The 19572-nt window shown below is 41.8% G+C and overlaps 1 protein-coding gene across 19 annotated transcripts in view; it reads left to right on the top strand.

The window, feature by feature from the left end:
* Positions 1–19572, top strand: part of CAMTA1 (calmodulin binding transcription activator 1) — a 1356239-nt gene that overhangs the window by 555254 nt on the left and 781413 nt on the right. The window lies entirely within an intron of this gene.

The raw sequence follows: 19572 nt of genomic DNA, 5'->3' as shown, positions 1-19572 counted from the left end.
AGATGGAGTACTGGATTTTCTGTCAATAGCAAGTAAGCCAGCTGGATTAGAATGAAGAGGGTATCATCAGGAGCTTTGGGAAAGAAGCCTGGAAAGTCCGAAGCCAGATTGCAAAGGACTGGAAATACCAAACTACGTAGTTTGTATTTTATCCTAGAGGTCAAGAGAAGAACTATTGAAGGTTTTTTGATCCAAGGAGTAGCCTAGCCAGAACTATTCTTTAGACAGATTGTTTGGACAGTTACATGGAGGATGGGTTAGAGAAGAAGTTAAATGTGCCAATGGGAAGTTATTGCAATAGTCCAAGTAAGAGGCAATGAGAGATCTGAATTAGGTGGCCATATGAATAGATAAAAAGTTATGGAAAGAGAATTAGTAACTAATTGTTGATTCACCTTGACTTGAATGGATATGGAAGAACAGGGAGATATGTGTAGGATGACTCTGAGACAGAAATATAATGGAAGACTATTGTGCCATAAGATGATGGTGGTAGTTTCAGAGAACCTGGCAAGACTTGTATGAACTGATTTAGAGTGAATTGGGCAGAACCAGGAGAACAAACTATACAGTAACAACATTGCAAAATGGAACGATATTGAAAGACTTAAGAGCTTGATCAAGTCAATGACCAACCACAACTTCAGAGGACTAACCTGCCTCCTGATGGAGAAGTGATAGCCTATAGGTGCAGAATGAGACATGCATTTTTGGACATAGCCAGTTCGTCTTGCCTCTCTATCCATATTTGTTTAGAAACTTTTGTTCTTTTTCTCTCTCTTCAATTGGAGCATGTGGAGGAAAAGAGAAAACAAAGATTTGTTAATTGGAAAAAATTTGATTAAAAGAATGACTCTGAGATTACAAAACACGGTGCCTAGAAGCACGCTCATTCTCTCAACAGAAATAGGAGATTTGAAGGAGTATTGGTTTAGAGACCAAGCTGATGAGATCTATTTTGGATATATTGAATTTTAGAAGCCTATGGTACATCCAGCTGGAAATATCCAATAGTTATTTGATTATACAGGACTAGAGCCTATGAGAGAAATTAAGTTAGATATATAGATTTGGAAATCATCTACATAGAGTCAATAATTAAATCCATGGGAGATGATGACCAAGAGACATGGTGCTGAGGCAGAAAAGAAGAGAGACTATATCTGAGCTTTGGGGGACGCCCATGATTAAGAAGCAGAAAATACACAAAGATCTTGCCAAGGATTCTTAGAACAACAAAATTTTCATATATACAGTAGAGGTACATGCAAGATACATACAAAGGTAGAAGAAACCAGGACAGAAGTGTCACGATAACCCATGGTAGTTTGCAAGGTGTCAGTGACAACAAGATGAATGAAATTTGAGAAAAGACCTTGGATTTAACCACTCAAGGGAATGTTAGTAACCTTGGGGAAGGCCGTTCCAAATGAGTGATGAGATTGGAAGTTGTATTGGAAAGGTTCAGAAGTGAGTGGGAGGAAAGGAAATGGAGGCAATAAATACAGGCAGCTTTTCCCAGTTTAGCCCCAGTATAGCCAGGAAGCAGAGGGGCATTCATCTTGGATGTATAAGCATGAGGTTCATGTGTCCCAGCTGTTACCTTTGTCTTTGGTATTGGAAGGGATAGCTCCATTTCAAATAAAAGTAACAATTTCGTCTTGGGCAAATCATGTTGCCTTTCCAGTCTCAGTTTCTTCTTCTGTAAAAATGAAGGGTTTGGCCTGGTGTCTGGAAAATTTGGATTCAAATCTGGCCTCAGACACTTCTCAGCTGTGTGACCCTGGGCAAGTCACTTGACCCCCATTGTCTGGCCATTGTCACTCTTGTCTTGGAGTTGATACTAAAACACAAGGTAAGATTTTTTAAGGGGCTTAGACTAGATCATCCCTAAGGTCCCTTCTGAATTTAAGAATTTATGCCTAATGGGTCAGTTCAATGTTCTCTCCCAGGCTCCAGGGGAGCATTCAATAGTTATAGGATCCAAACCTAGAAATCATAAAGAAGTATTCCAATTATCCCCAGTTTCCTATAATGATATATTATGAATGAGATCTAACAGTCAGCCAATAAGCTTTTATAATTCACTTACTATGGGTGGAGCACTGGGAATATAATAGAAACAGAGAGACACTTCTTGCCCACACGGAGCTTTCATTCTAATGGGGGAAGACAATATATAAAGGGGAATTGAAGAGTAGGGGGGGAGGAGGTACTTGGCCTGGGGGCATGGCAGAAAAAGTCCTGTGGAAGTGAGACAACAGTGAATCCTGACCATCAAAATTCTTCCTAAGCCTCAGAGAAGCAGCCTGGTCTATTCATAGGTAGAATACTAGTCTTGGAGTCAGTAAGAACTGGATTCAAGTCTTGCCTCTAAGACCCATTGTCTGGGTGACCTTAGACAAATCTTGTGAGTACAATGAGGAGGTTGGACTAGTTGGCCCATGAAGTTGCTTCCAGCTATGGAAAGCTCTGGTTTTCTCTTTTATGTATGGGTTACTGCTCTCTGTGTACTTCTTTAGCATTTTAAGCAACTGTGATTTCTTTGGTGTGGGCATTCCTTCCAGCACTAATAATAATAATAACAACAACAGTAATGACAATAAATAGCATTGCTACAGTACCTGAAGCTTTGCAAAAAACACTTTTCAAATATTTCATTTGATCCTTTCAACACCCCTGGGAAGTAAGTTCTATTTTTATCCCCCTTTTAAGAGGAAGAGACTGAGGCAGACAGAGGGTTCAGTAATTTGCTCAAGGTCACACAACTCAACAAATCTGACATCACAAGGGTTTCATGACTAGTATTCTATCCACTGCACCACCTAGTGGCCACTGATGCAGATTGCTTCATGATAGATAGTATGACTTGGTTGCCATGTTGGAAAAACTCTTTACACAGCATCCATCCTGGTGATTCACTTCTCTGAGGATAACACGGTTCATCTTCAGGTGAGACATCTAACCTGTCACTAGGTTATACTTTCCTGCTGGGAGCCTGTGCTCCAATCACTTTTGAGAACATAGTCACCTCCCTGACACAGTGAGGTATGGAGGAAGGAGTTGAGTTCTCTGGACCAAGTACCAGAAATGGAAGTTAGTAAATGGGGAACATAAAAGTGTAGAACTTCAGAAGCCCATACCTCAGAAGATGCCCTTTAAAACATCTCCACAAAAAGGTTATCCAGCTTGTTCTTCCTTCTTTTCTTTTCTTTTCTTTTCTTTTCTTTTCTTTTCTTTTCTTTTCTTTTCTTTTCTTTTCTTTTCTTATTTCTTTCTTCCTTTTTTCTTTCTTTTTTCTCTCTCTTTCTTTCTCTCTTTCTTTCTCTCTTTCTCTCTCCTTCCTTCCTTCCTTCCTTCCTTCCTTCCTTCCTTCCTTCCTTCCTTCCTTCCTTCCTTCCTTCCTTCCTTCCTTCCTTCCTTCCTTCCTTCCTTCCTTCCTTCCTTCCTTCCTTCCTTCCTTCCTTCCTTTCCTTCCTTTCCTTCCTTTCCTTCCTTCCTTCCTTCCTTCCTTCCTTCCTTCCTTCCTTCCTTCCTTCCTTCCTTCCTTCCTTCCTTCCTTCCTTCCTTCCTTCCTTCCTTCCTTCCTTCCTTCCTTCCTTCCTTCCTTCCTTCCTTCCTTCCTTCCTTCCTTCCTTCCTTCCTTCCTTCCTTCCTTCCTTCCTCCCTTTCCCTTTTGCCTTAGAATCAATAGCATGTGTTGGTTCCAAGGCAGAAGAGCAGTAAAGACTAGGTGATGGGGGTTAAGTGACTTGTCCAAGATCAAACAGATAGGAAGTGTCTAAATCCAGATTTGAACCCAGGATCTCCCATCTCTATTCCTGCCTCTCCTTACATTGAACCATTTAGTTGACCTCCATCCAACTTGTTCTCAGAAGCCTCCAACCATGAGACCCCACCTCCACCCCCAATAAAGCAAGTCCACCAAGGCATTCCATTTCAGGACACCTCTCATGTTTAGAAATATTTTCCCTATATCAAGGCTCAATTTAGCTCTTCCCAAATTCCATCTACTATTCCTATTCTGTCTTTTGGAGACAAGCAACTCCTGCCCAATCCCTCTTTGATTAGTCAGGCCTTCAAATACATGAGGAGTATTATCATGTTCCCTAAGTCTTCTCCTGTCAGGTATTATCATACTGTGAGGTTAGTACCAAGGCATGATTATCACCTTTTACATTGATGGAAATTGAGGCTCAGAGGGGTTAAGTGACTTATCCAGACTTATCCACACAGGTTTTGGACCCAGGTCTTCTAGTTCCAAAGCCAGCATTCTTATCACAGTGCCATGCTGTCTGGAGCACTACTAGTCTGTGCCATGAAAGGCTATACTCATAATAACAGATTTTTTCTGGATCATCCCTGTGCTTCAGGAACAAACTTCCCTGATGTTGCTGTTTTGCCACTCCCCCCAAGCCCACTATTCAGTTGGCCTTGCACTTTCTTTATTGCATCATCTCAGCCCCCAGTTCCCCCAGCAGTAAAACACAGTTTTCCATTAAATGATGTGTCTGACATTTACCAAATTTTTATGTGACAATTTAGAAGGAACTAGTTGCATTAAGCAGCCTTATTAATATTGCAGTAATGTGATTAGGGGAACATCATGGCCGCTAGACCATAGGGCACTAATTTATGAGCTCTAGAGGGAGGAGGCGATGAAGTCTCTATTGACCAAAATATCTAAAGCACAATTCACGTTGTAATTAATGAAATTCAAAGAGGAACCCCCTGTGATGCCCGAGTATATGGATAATGAGAAGTAGGTTTGGAGTTCCTGCATTTCCATCCTGGGAGCTGAAATCTGCAGTCTTAACTTTGGGGGAGTTAACATCAAGGTGTGTTTAACTACCCAGAAATCCCTTTCCATCTGATGCATACAAGTCATCACTGTGGAGAGGCTTCTAATCATTGGAGAAGGAAGCAAATAAATAGACCAGGTGGAGCGAGGACATCCCAGTTTTTAGACAAATGGACCAGCACTTATGAAAAGGAATTTCTAACTGAAATAGAGTATTGTTTCCTAGGAGGTGGTTCAGTGGATAGAGTACCAGGCCTGGAGTCAGGAAGACTCATCCTCCTGAGTTCAAATCTGACTTCAGACATTTATTAGTTGTATGATCCTGGGCATTTAACCCTGTTTGCCTCAGTTTCCTTGACTGTAATATAGGAGGGGATAACCATACCACCTGCATCCCAGAGTTGTTGGGGAAATCAAATGAAGTAATAACTGTATAGCACTTGGCACTTGTCTAGAACAAAGTAGTTGCTTAATAAATACATGTTTTAAAAAAATTAAAGCTGAAAGCTTTAAAAATTGGCATTTATTACATCTCCTACCTCTGTGCCTTTGCCTATGGAATCCATCCTTTCCTTGGCTCTGCCTCTTAGCATCCTTGGATTTCTCTGAAATCCATCTCAGGCACAATAAACTATGGAAAATATTTATTGATTCCAATGGTCATTATTGGTTTCTCCTCAAATGACTTATTTGAAGGCAGCTAGATGAAATAGTTGATAGATTTCCAGGCCTGGAGTCAGGAAGACCTGAGTTCAAATTTAGACATAGACATTTAATAGCTATGTGACCCTGGGCAAGTCATTTAACCTTGTTTGCCTCAGTTCTTGCATGTGTAAAATGAGCTGGAGAAGGAAAGGCAAAACACTCTATTATCTCTGCCAGGAAAACCCCAAATGGGGTCAGAAAGAGTTGGGCACAATTGAAAGACTACTAAACAACAAAATACTTATCTGTTTATATGCTGTATTACCTCCAATAAAGAGTAAACTACTAGGGGCACAGCCCAGTGACTCAGTGGATTGAGAGCCAGACCTAGAGATGGGAAGTCCTGGGTTCATATCTGACCTCAGATATTTCCTAGCTGTGTGACCCTGTCCAAGTCACTTAACCCCCATTGCCTAGCCCTTACCACTTTTCTGCCTTGGAACCAATACACAGTACTGATTCTAAGAGGAAGGTAAGGGTTAAAAAAAACCAAGCTATTTGAGGACAGAGAATTTTCTCATTTGGTCTTTATATACTGCCTGCCTGTGATAGACCTTTAAATGCATTGAATTGAACATGACCTTGGAGATTCTCTCCTTCAGCTTCCCCTTATTCATATGAAGGCACTGAGGTTCAGAGGGGGAAAGGACTTACCCAGGATCATAAAGGATCAATCAATTGCAGAGCCGAGATTTGAACCCAAGTTTTTGCCTCCAAATCTAACATTCTTTTGAACACATTTTAAATGAAAATAACTCTAGCATTGATCTTGGGTCTTGTCACAATCTTCCTGGGTTGGTTGTGGGGAGCTAGACTGGGCACTTCATATTTGTAGAGGTGGGAAATTAGATTGTGAATATGAAAGCCTTGACCCGGAGCTCCATGGGTTACTTGGTTCTTGTGGCTCTTAAGTCATAAAGATGCAAGACGATTGTGCTTGGACAGCCTTTGGAGGGGGAGCCTCAGGGAATAGGTTATTGAATTTCGATGGTTGCTGTTGGCATCTTGACCTCTTCTAGGAGGCCTTTCTCGCTCTTTCTCTCTGTCATAGGTAAAAGTGATCTCTCAGCACTTTGGTTAGACCTTTGAGTCAGAAGGACTAAGTTCAAATCTTAACTGTGATGCTTATGGATCAATCAATAAGCATTAAAAAAAACCTTATGTATGATATATTTGGTTCCAAGGCAGAAGAGTGGTAAGAACTGAACAACTGGGGTTAAATGTCTTGCCCATGGTCCCACGGTGTCCGAGGCCAGATTTGAAGCCAACACCTTTCCTTTCTTCAAGTCTTGGCTCTCTATCCACTGAGCTACACAGCTATGGCTCAACAAGCATTTTTTATATGTTTATACTATGCTCAACGCTGAACTAAATTCTAGAATTACAAAGAAAAAGTGAGAATAGCTCTTGCCCTCAAGAAGCTTATATTCTACTAGAGAGAGAACATATATACAGTACAGGTATTGGCAAGGTGCCTAGAAGGTTGACAAGAGGTGGCATAGAGGGAAAGGCAATGGCAGGGGTGGTGATCCGGTAGGAATAGCTTCCTGCAGAAGGAGGAATGGCAGCTGCTTCTTGAAGGAAGCCAAGGATGCTAAGAAGTGGAGATGAGGAAGGAGAGAATTTCAAACAGAGAGTTCAGCTAATGGACATGGAGATGGGAGGTAGAGGTTCAAGGGTAAGAAACAGCATTCAGTCCAGTGGGTATTGTAGAGTGGTGCATGGTGGGAAGGAGTGGGTGAGAAGACTGGAGATGGAAGGAAGATAGATAGTGCCAAAAAGGAATTTTTAATTGATCAAAGAGGTAATAGGGAGCCAATGAATTTTAGTTTAGTTTGGTTTAGTGTAGTGTATGTGTGTGTGTGTATGTGAGAGAGAGAGAGAGAGAGAGAGAGAGAGAGAGAGAGAGAGAGAGAGAGAGAAAGAGAGAGAGAGAGAGAGAGAGAAAGAGAGAGAGAGAGAGAGAGAGAGAGAGAGAGAGAGAGGGGGTGGGGGGAGGGGGAGATGGTCAAACCTATGCTTTAGTTAATTTACTATCTATGCTACCAATAGCAAACCTTTTCACTTTTCTGGAGGGGCAGCTAGGTGGCACCAGTGAAGAGAATGCTGAATGCTGGGCCTGGAGTCAGGAAGACCTGAGTTCAAATCCAGATTCAGACACGTACTAACTGTGTGACACTAGGTGAATCACTTTACCCTATTGGCCTCAGTTTCCTCATCTGCAAAAATGAGCTAGAGAAAGAAATGGCAAACGACTCCAGTATCTCTGCTAAGAAAACCCCAAATAGGATCATAAAAAGTTGGTCATGAATGAAATAATTGAACAATAATCACCTTCATGGGCTCCAGCTTCCTCATCTGTAAAATAAGGGAGATGGACTAAATGACATGTGGGGGACCATTTCAGCCAGAGATTTGTGATTTTCTTAGCTCTTCCCTTGTTCTTGCTTGTATCATAATTATGTGTGGGCTCATTCTTTTTGCCCTAGTATCTAGCTCAGAGTCTTACCTGTAAGAGGGGTCAAATAGATTCTTATTGCATTGAATTCCTTTTGTGGATGTCCCAGGGATTCTCAGGAAGGGCGTCCCTACAGTATATCAGTCCCTTTTCCTTCACACTGTAAATACATTCTTGCCTTTCATGATAGCTCTATTATTCAACATTTCATATTCTTGGCTTTGACTCTGGGTACCTGCCACATTTAAAGGTAATGAAATCCTTCTTAATTAAAGGAAAGTCTTCTAAGTGACAGAAAGGGGAGGGGGAACATTGTTACTGTTCAGTTGCAGCTTACTTGACTCCATTTGGGGCAGAGATACTGGAGTGGATTGTCATTTCCTTCTCCGTCTCATTTTACAGATGAGGAAACTGAGGCAAACAGTCAAGTAACTTGTCCAGGGTCACAAAGCTAGTAAATGTCTGAGACTGGATTTGAATTTAGGAATATGAGTCTCCCTGACTTCAGGCCCAGGGCACTATCCACTTCACTACTTTGGTGCTCATAGTGGGGATGGGCAGTGGCAGCAAGTGAGAAATGGATTATAGATGTTGAGAGTTGAAAGGGACCTCAGAACATATGAAGCTCAACCCATAATTCAGCCAATCAATTAATCAAGTACTTATTAAGTTCCTACTATGTGCCTGTCTTTGGGTTAAGTTCTAAGGATACAGAGAAAGGTAAAAAACCAAACGAAAGGCTTTATAGTCCTATGGAGAGAAACAACTCCTAAACAACTCTGTACACACAAGTTATAGAAAGAGTAAGCTGGGGATCTTCTCAGAAGGAAGACACTAGGATTTAGGTTTGAGGAGGACCAGGAAAAGCTCCCTGTAGGAGGTAGGATTTTAGTTGAGACTTGAAGGAAGCCAGGAGATGGAGGAGATGAGGAGGGACAATATTTTAGGCTTAGGGGACACTTGGGACAATAACAGCAATGCCTGAAACAGATGTCTGTCTATTTGTTTTTCCCTTCAGTAGAAGGTAAGAATGTAAGCTCCCCGTAGGCAGGGACTGATTCCCAGCAGCCAGCCGAGTGCCTGATACATAGTAATTGCCTAATGAATGATTGACAATTGTTTCCTAGGAATGTCTCTCTGACTGATTTTTTCAAAACCCCTATGTTCTGACTTAGCACTGATACGGTGTATCACTTCCAAGTCAAAAGACTGGTAAGGGCTAGGTGTACAGGTTAAGTGATTTGCCCAGAGTTACACAGCTAGGAAGTAGCTGAGGTCAAATTTGAATCCAGGACCTTCTGACTCTAGGCCTGATGCTCTATCCACTGAGCCACCTAGTTGCCCCTGTATTTCCAACTTCTAACACTATTTCATTGATCAAATGAGGGTAGAGACTGGCATTTTTGTTTTTGTATATTTCTAGTATAGAACAGTGAGGGGGTACATTAAAGGAGCTTAATAAATGTTTGTTGAATTGAATTAAGTTTCATGTCATTGGTCTCAGCCTTTATCCTAGGACACTATGATCTTTTGGGATCTTGGTTTTATTTTTTCTTTTCTAAATCTCAGTTATCTTTTCCAGTTTTATATAATCTGCAAATTTGATAATGATAGCTAGCACTTACATTGTACTTTTCAGGTTTACAAAGCACTTTCTATATATGATCTTTTTTGGGCCTCCTAACAAAGCGGTGAGGAATATGCTTTTATTAACCTCATTTTACAGAAGAGGAAGCCAAGGCTGAGATAAGTTAATGGTTTGCCAAGAGTTACAAGCTAGTAAGTAAGTAGGCACGATTTGAACTCCAGACTTCTAGACTCCTAGTCTAGTGTTCTCTCCACTCAAACACTTAGCTACTCATTTCCCCTCCCTGTAGAGTAAGATCTCATCTTTTGTATTTTTTCTCCTGCATATGGGTCTTTGAATCTCCTATAGCCATTTCACAGGGCTCCCCGCCATCTTCTTTTATTTTTTTAAGCCTTTACCTTCTGTTTTAGGATCGGTTCTGATGCAGAAGAACAGCAAGGGCTAGGCAATCAGAGTTATGTGACTTGTCCAGGGTCCCACAGCTAGGAAGTGTTTGAGGTCTGATTTGAACCTGGATTTTCTGGACTCCAGACCTGGTGCTGTGTCCAATATGCTCCCTAGCTCCCTCTCCTTATCATCTTCTGAGACTGTGTGTGCGTAGCTGCAACCTTGTTCTTTGGACCTGTATCCTTCCCACCCTTGATAATCCTACCCTCTCAGCAGGATTTTTTCCTTCGGTGTGACCCCACTCTCCTTTCTTTGCCTTCCTGGCCTGCCCATTCTTTGTGAGAGAGCTTCTCTCCCCCTATCTCTTGCCATCTGGAACAGTCTTCCTGTATCTCTCTGCCTCATCAACCCTCCATCTGTAGAAAAGGTCATTTCACTGATTCTGTTATTAATCCCTGCGGTATTTTCTGGAGTTTACTGTTTTGTGCTAGAGAGTTAAAAAAAAAAAAAGACTAACAGTTGTTCAGGTCAGAACTTGGGTGAAGACAGCAGATCTCTACACTGGGGAAGTCCATGGCTACCATTCTGGGGATGGTCACTATGCCAGGGTCTGAGCCAAACCATTACCAAGGCAGGTGGGTTTCCCCGCACAGATGGGAAATAGACCGGCAAGGAGATGTCTTCGCATGTTGCTGAGACACATTTTCACAAAGCAGCGGGTGCTGGATCTTTCCTCTGAGACTGTAGATGCTTAATAAATCCTTGTGGATTGATTGAATTCCCTCCTTCTAAATCAGGCTGGGATCCCTTCTCTCAGGGACTTATCATTGTCCTTTTCACTCTGTATGTGTACATAGAATTAGAGCCTGTGTCCTACTATGTGTTGCTATAGCTGGGACTGGTGGTACAAACCACTGTGAGGGCAAAAGGTTCAAAGTGTCTCAAATTCACTTTTTAAGATGAATTCATTTGAGGGTGAGGAGTGAACCTAAATCAATCACTCTACGTTGCCATATAACAATTTCTTTCTCTTTAAAAATGAAGGGAAAAATAAAAATAAAGAGATTAGACTAGAAAAAGACTAGTTTTAGAGCCATGATCTTATTAGACCCTTCGTTTCTTTGGGCTTATTTCCTCATCCATTAAATGAAGAGGTTGGACTAGTCAGTGATGGTTAACCTTTTAGAGAAGGAGTGCCTGGCTCCACCTCACCCCCCTCCAGACTCCATGCTGTGCCCCTCCTTCAACCAAGTGCTGGGTGCTCCCTGCCCCCCCTTACCGCACACAGGGGAAGGAGGAAGTGCTTCCATTGAGCTACTGGGCAGAGGGGCAGGCAAAGTGAGGAATGTCCTCGGCCAGTGTAGAAAGGGGGAGCACTCAACTCCCCTCCAGCTCTGCCACCTGTGAGCTGTCCATCTTACCCACTGTGTGATTCCATTGGGCTGCTGGGCAGAGAGGTGGGGGGATGTGAAAAATGTCATCAGGCACAATGGAGAGGGGGAGGGGAGCAGTTCCACCTGAGTTCCTCTGTTTTTTTAGTAATGAACTTGGGTGGGAGGGGGGTGCTATGTGCCCACAGAGAACACTCTACATACCATCTTTGGCACTTGTGTCATAAGTTTTCTCTCACTAGACTAGATGGTCTTTAAGGTCCCTTCAATTTCTAAAGCTATGATCCCATGAAAATGCTCAAGTGGCATTAGGGAATCTTCTCCCCAAAGAGGGGAGTAGAGAAGGGCAGGGAAACTGATGCAGGGATTGGGAGGGAGATGAGTGGGACTACCTACAGAAGGGGCCCATCTATGGTTGCTGGAGGAAGGTCCTCTGGTGACCTCTTAACTGATTACTCTTGTTAACTAGTCACAAAGACCACTTTTTAAAGCTGCTAAAGGACTGAAAACACTGTCAATGTTCTCTACATTTCGCTACTCAGGTTCAAAGGCATGATTATACTACCTTAGATATGCCTCTTTCAAGCTATGTATAATTCTTTGTAATAAGTGGATGAGTCTGACAATGAATCTTGCTTTTAGAATGATTCTGTGCATTCCTGTTGTATAGTTGTTTCAGTCGTATGTAGCTCTCTGATCCCATTTGGAGTTTTCTTGGCAAAAACACTGGAGGGGTGTGTAATTTCCTTCTTCAACTCATTTTACAGATGAAGAAACTGAGGCAAATAGAGTGAAGAGATTGCCCAAAGTTATACAGCTAGGAAGTATCTGAGATGTGAACCTAGGGATTCCTGCCTGACACTATCCACTGAACTACCTAGCTACCATTGTCCTTTGGGATAGTTCTAACTATGAAGAAAGGTCTTACACTCCTCGAGCCTCTTTGCAAATCATCACTGTCCTGGTTCTGCCTCCTGGGGCCAAGTTTCTTTATTGTGATAGACTTCCAAAAAATTGAAGATAGCTAAGACTTTCCCCCTGCTCCTGAATTTTTTCTTCTTCAGGACAAATATCCTCAGTTCTTTCAAGAGACTGTCCTATACTCACCATGGTCCTTGTCCTCTTGTGGATGGTTTCCAATTTATTTATGTCCCATTTGATACCTAGCTGCCAGAGCTGAGCATAGTCCTCCAGAAGTGAGCTCAGTGGGGCAGAGTCTGGTGCTAGGACCTCCTGTCTCTTATCCTCCACTGAGAAAGTCTATAAAAGCATTCATTTTATTGGCTACCAAACCTTTGGTTGTATGATGAGGCAGTATGGTATGGTAGATAGAGAGCTGGTCTAGAAAACTAGAAGACCTTAATTCAAATCTTGCCTCTAACCTATCCTGAATGTGTGACTCTTGGGTAAGTCACTGAACCTCTCAGGGTTCCAGGCAACAATCTGAGACTTTAACTTGCAGAGATAGGGTTGACTTGCTGAGGGAGTTTCCTTACCTGAGAGTTTCCAATTTCAACAAAATCACAGGTCCAATCTCTATTCCAAACAAACAGAAATTCTCTAGCCATATGACTTGACCTTGAAAGCCGTCATCTTGAGTGGCTATTCATGCCATTCTTCCTGAGATCCTATAATGGCTCAAACCTTGTCAGAAATTCTCAGAGTTGCTTTCAGACACTGTACTACTTACTGTCTCTTAAACATCCTCATTGTTGGCAAGACTCCATCCTTTGAGGGTGGATTTGATTTGGGGAAGCAGCCAAAAGTTCTTCCTGAGCCAACTTTGCTGACTCATGGAGGGGATGGAAGAGGGCTGGGTTTGGTAAAAATAAAATAAAATTAAACTGGAGCTAAAATTACTAGGGTGCTTTTCTTAGGTTGCTTGGGAACTGACTTTTAAGGTTGTTTTCTAAGGGGAGGTCAGGATGGTTTGAGCAGTGGAGGCAGAATAAGCAGATGGGAGATGGATCTTCCCATGATGCTTCCTATGAAAGTCAGCACTTGTTTAGATTGGGCAGGGATGACAATCAACTTATCAACAAGTATTGATTACATATTTACTTTGTGCCAGTGGCTAGGGATACTAGGCCAAAAATGATAATCAATGAACTCACAGAAATCAAGGGAGACAACAAATACAGCTATGAGAATGTATAAAATAAATACTAACCATTTTTTTTCTTGTGGAGGAAAAAGCACCAGTAGCTGGGAAGATCTAGAAAGACTTCATATAGAATGGAAATTTTTAACCTGGGATTCACAAATAATCCCCAAAAGGGTCTGTGGATGTATTTCATGGGTCTGTGAATTTGGATGGAAAAATAACATTTTAATTTTCACCAGCCAAATTTAGTATTTCTTTCAATTATTGAGAAGGGTGCAGCAAGGTGGTGAAGCAGATAAAGTTCTGGATCTGAAGTCAAGAAAACTCATCTTCATGAATCCAAATCTTGAATCAAACACTTTCTCACTTTGTGTGACCCTGGGCAAGTCATGCCACCCTGTTTGCCTCAGTTGCCTCTGTAAAATGAGCCAGAGAAGGAAATGGTAAATGACTCTAGTATCTTTTTTTTTTTCAAGAAAACCCTAAAGGGGGTTACAAAGAATCAGACATGCCTAAAAAAAGAATCCATAACAGCATTGTGAGATAGGTCTCACTAAACTAAGTCTATGGCACAAAAAGTTGAAAGACTTTTCCCTGATGGCACTTGAGTTGAATCTTGAAGGAAATTAGGGCTTCTGAGTGGTGGAGATAAGAAAGAAGAATATTCCAGGCAAAAGTACGAAGGCAGAAGATAGATTGTTGTAAGAGAAGGATCTTAAGAGGTTCCGTTTGACTGACCTCCGGAATTTATGAAGGAGAATAAAGAAAAATAAGATTGGAAAGGTAGATTGGAGCTATAGTGAGAAAGACTTTAGGGGCTCAATAGAGCAGTTTATATTTGGTCTTGGAGGCAATAGGGAGCCTTTTGGTGCTTCTTGAGCAGGGGAGTGACATGGGGAGAACTGTATTTTAGGAAAATCACTTCACCATCTGTGTGTGGGATGAATAACAGAGATGAGCTCTGGATCCCCTAAAGTTTTGGGGTACATTATTGGAAGGGTAGAGATGACGCTTCAAATGAGGGAAGTTGGACAATTTTGAAGATAAATGTTCAGGTGGGATTCGGTTTCAGTACTCTAGCCATAGGAGCAGCTAGATGATGCAGTGGACAGAGTACTGGTTCTGAAGCCAGGAAGACTCCTTTCCTGAGTTCAAATCAGCCTTAGAAACTTACTGTGACCCTGCACAAGTCACTTAACCCTGTTTATCTCAGTTTCTTCATCTATAAAGTGAGCCAGAAACAGAAATGGAAAACAACTCCATTACTTCTGCCAAGAAAACCCTAAATGGAGTCATGAAGAGTTAGTCATGGCTGAACAACAACAGAACAGGAGGGCACTAGCAGTTGGTGAGATGAGATGGTTCATGGAGAAGGTGATGCTTGAGTTGAATCTTAAAGGAAGAGAGGAATTCTCTGAAGCAGCAGTAATGAGAGAGAGCATTCCAGGCATAGGGAGAATGTGTGTGTGTGTAGATGAGAGATGGAGCATAGTGTTGGGGGGAACAGAGAGACTGGATTGAAGTGATACATGGTGAGGCTGGGAAGACAGATTAGGGCCAGGTGGTAAAGGGCTTTAAAATGTAGAGAGAAGAGTTTCTAGTTGATTCTAGTGGAAATCGAGAAGTAGAATTAGAAAGTACAGTCTGTGGTAGCTTGCTTGTAGAGCTCTTTACCTATTCCTTATTGGAGAAGTTGGTAGGAAAGAAATGACTATGTCCCTTTCAGCTCAACTCTCCTTTCCCAACCTAGGAATCTTAAGATCAAGTGTGAAAACCTGAGGGAGGTAAGGGTCTAACCTTTGGGACTCCCCAGTCAATTGCCTAAATCACTAAATTGTAGAATCTTTGTTCATCTGCTTTGATAGAGGAAGGTTTCCTCTCTCTCTCTCTCTCTCTCTCTCTCTCTCTCTCTCTCTCTCTCTCTCTCTCTCTCTCTCTCTCTCTCTCTCTCTCTCTCTCTCTCTCTTTCTTTGTGTGTGTGTCTGTCTGTCTCTGTCTGTCTGTCTCTCTGTCTCTGTCTCTCTCTATCTCTGGCTCTCTCTCTCTCTGTCTCTGTCTCTGTCTCTCTCTGTCTCTCTCTCTGTCTCTCTCCCCCCCCCCCCCACCCCCAATAAGATTACAAGGCTGGGCCAAATTAACAAGTACACAAGAATTCACATCTCTATATTTATGGTTCACTCACTGGTAGCTCACTGCAGCCCTGTAGGATATGCAATACATGTGGTATCATCCTTATTCCACTCAACAGGCATTCATTAAAGGTTTAAGTTAGGAGTTCCTAACCTTTTGGGGGGTCATGGACCCTTTAGGAAGCCTGGTGAAACCTCTGGACCTCTTCTTAGAATCAGGTTTTTAAGTGATTAAAGGGAATTTAAATATCAGTTAGTAGTTAGTAGGAAGAAATAATGACTTCTTTTCTTATCTAAGTTTTGAAATCTCTCACCTCACCCCTTCCCAGGTCAAAAACTGAACTGTTGGTTTAAATATTTGTTAAATGTGTGTTAAATGAATCAAGTCTTCCTTTTTTCCGGAAACAAGTTTTAGTGAGGTTTACAGGCCAGAAAAATCCTTAGAGCTCTGACTACATTGTCCCCCAGCTCATAAGTGACTGGACAGCAGCTGAGGATGACCTACACGGTCTTTCCAGTTTGAAAGCAGAACTGGGCCATCCAGATGTGGCCCAATGGCTGCCTGAAGGAATATGGTTCCAACCTTCCAACTCCTTTCCCCAACCATTGCCTCTTTGAAACCAAGCACCAAAGGGAGAAAGGTTGCTCCTTCGGGTGCTGGCTGCACAGCTGCTGACCAGGTGGCTTGATCCTTCCAGGTGTAAGAGAGAGACTCCCAGGGTTTCCTCAGCTGGTTTATATTGGCCCGATTACCTTCACATCTGTCTGAACCTGCTGTTTAGCTGCTGTTTGTTTTAACAACTTGGTTGATTCTTTATTAGAGGCAGAGTCTAGAATCAAAAGTACCTTTTATTTGGAGAGAGGAAGGGAGGAACAAGTGAGGTAGTAAGTAAGAACAATTTCAAAAGTGATCATTTCTGTCTTAATCTCCAAGAAGGCATATTAAGGGCTTTCAGCCTGACCATTTAGAAAACATTCAGCAGAGGTGGCTGAAACACAAGTGTCCCACACTAAAGGAACTCATCCTTTGTCATGGCTCCTGCAGCAATCTTTATAATGACACTTATGTATTATGGAAAAGCAAAACAAAGCCCATTAAGAGGTTCCCCTACATTTGATCGGAGGAAGTTTCCATCAGGACAGTTTCATTTATCGGTCTTTAGCGTATTTCCTTCCCGAGAAATGAATATTGCCTTGTCTCCTTGAGAACAAATTGATTTCAAGAGGGAACAAGAAAAACAGATCCTTTCTCCCCTTTCCTCCCCCCAACCCAAGACAAAATTTATCTGATAGGTAAAAAAAAAAAAATCAGAAATAATTGAACCAAGAGATAATTCCCCTCCTACTCCACCCCCCCCCCCACTGCATTGTCTAGAGAACTCCCACCAGAATATAGGAAGTCTGGCTCACATTGCCTGCTAATGATAAATGACAGCCAGAACAGACCATCACATTGAGATGTTTAGTCCCAACTGCTAGGAGATGTCACATTAATTTTCCTTCAGATTTACGTTAGATTATTAATAAACTAGTGGTGTTGGGATGAGATGAGTAAGGTCCTACAGAAATGCCTTGTCTCCTATTCTGCCTTAGGGTCTCTTTGCTGTGAATGATGGGTGTTTCAGACCTAGGACCCTTGGTGGCTTTGGGTGAGTTTCTTAGAGAAAGGGAACGCCCAGTAGTTTTGTCAACAATGGAGGAGGCAGAAGTGAAATACTGGTGGTTCCTTCTTTCCTATGGCTGTGTTGTTCAATTGGTTTCTTGTTCTTTTGATCCTGGAGGGGAAAATATATTTGATCCTCACCCCCTCTCCTGGCCTTTTTGGCCTTTATATTCTTCACAGGAAAATGCAATCAGTGTAAACTAGATAGAAGAAAAGGGTGGAAGGAAAGGAGACTGAGTTGGAGAATGGCAAGGTGAGGAAGGGAAGTGAAATTAGAATTTTGATCTTTAATAAGACAGTGAACCTGTAAAGGCACAGTTTTCTTATCTACAGAAGGGGGAAAATAATATTTGCATAGTGGGGACCAGGCCCACAAAAACTCCCTGGGGTGAGCCTCCTCTATAGCTACATTCAGTTCAACAACAAAAATAGTACTTGGTGCTTATCACAGAAATGTACCACAATAAAAGACAATAAATAGCTTTACCTGACCTCAAGCTGCTTATACTCTACTGATGCTACCCTCTATGCTAGATGCTGAGAATTCAAAGGCAAATATGAAACAAATCTTTGCCCTCAAAGAGTTTATGTTGGGGCAAGGGAGGGGTGGTAGTGATTACAGATATAGTAAATACAAAGCAATTTCTGAGATGGTGTAAAGAACAGCAAAATGGTGTAGTAGATAGTGTATTAGACCTGGAGCCAAGAAGACCCAAGTTCATATCCCACCTTTGACACTTAATAGCTGGTTAAATTATACAACCACTTTATGCCTCAGTTTTCTCATTTGTAAAATACAGAAATTGGACTTGATTGCCTTTAAGGTTCCTATGGATTCTAAATCTATAATCCTATAAACTGGTAGAATTAGGAACTTAGACCTTGCATTCTTGGGTATTTGAGTTGAAATCTAAACAAAACAAAACAAAACAAAACAAAAAATAAAGAAAAAAAAAACCCTAAGCATTCCAAGAGGTAAGAGAGCCTTCAGGCATGAAGGAGCACCATTGTCAGCCCCCTTCTGTCAGTAGTGAGTTCTTTTTTGGACTTCCATTTTGGGGACCATGTTTCATCTCCCTCCTGACTACATTTCTGACTCTTTGAACTTAAGCACTATGTCCTTTCTTGTGGACCTGTTCCCTTCTCTGCTCCCTTCTATGTGTTATTTCCCCCCCACCCCCCCCACCCCCGATAGAATATAAACTCATTGTGGGCAGGAATTGTCCTTTTTTTCTTGTATTTATATCCTCAGAACTTTGGATGGTTCCTGGCATGTCATATACACTTAATAAATGCTTGTCACCTCCCTCACTAATGAGTGGTCCTGGGGCATCTATCGCTAGTAGGTTTATGGCCATTCTGTCCAAACTAGCAAATTGGGTGAGAAGTTCTTGAAACTGTTTTCCTTTTAGATACCATCAATTGACTAGTCAATGGCCCTCTAACAATAATTTTATGTGTAAAACTAAGAAAAGTAATCTGGCATCTGCAATTTGTAATCATCAGTAAATATAGCCTAGCTTTTGCCTTTTGACACTGGAAGCTTGTTTGTAAAGAGGTGCAAATTTCCCATCTCTTTCCATTCATTATATCAACATTTCAGGAATCTTGTATAATTGTGACATTTATGGGAAATGCCTTGTTGGAGCTGAGCCATTAGAAAAACATTTTGCTCTAACAAAGAAGAGCCTTTTTTTTTTTCTCCTTGAGAAGGAGCACCCAGCACCTGCTAGGAGCCAGGTGAGGAGATGGGGTTTTTCATGATGGGCCCCATCAACTGCAGATTCTTCAAATTTTCTCTCAGAACTCAGTGCCTTGGTGGTCCCTAGCTTCCTTCATAAAGTCACAGAATTCCAGTTTGAAGGAACTTTAGGGACTGTTGAGGCCAACTAATTCAAAGCATAGCATAGACATCATCACCTTATTCAAAAGTCTTTTGCTGATCTTGCCCTTAGAAATCCCCCCCCCACTCTTCTGTCTGTCTCTGTCTCTCTTTCTCTTTCTCTGCCTGTCATTGTCCCTCTCTACCTTGCCCCCCTCATTCCATCAGTCTGTCTCTTCTCTTTCATTCTTTTCTTTCCCTCTTATCTTCCCTTCCTTTCCCCTTCTCTCTGTCTTTGTCTCTGTTTCTCATTTGAGCTCATTTCTATATATGCTGTATCCGGTATAATATAAGCTCCACTAGAATGGGCTCAACTTCATTTTTGTCTCAATATCTCCAAGGTTCAGCAGTGTTCCTTCACATGGAGGCTTAATACATATTTTTTGAATTGATTTGAATTGGTGATTTTCTGGTAGGGGTGTTGTATAGCAGAGAGTAAGTCCTCCTTAAAATGAATTCATCTT

The sequence above is a fragment of the Monodelphis domestica genome, chromosome 4, assembly GCF_027887165.1.
Source record: "Monodelphis domestica isolate mMonDom1 chromosome 4, mMonDom1.pri, whole genome shotgun sequence".
Lineage (NCBI taxonomy): Eukaryota > Metazoa > Chordata > Mammalia > Didelphimorphia > Didelphidae > Monodelphis > Monodelphis domestica.
Note: the sequence above shows the minus strand (reverse complement) of the source record. Positions and strands in the feature narration are given on the sequence as shown.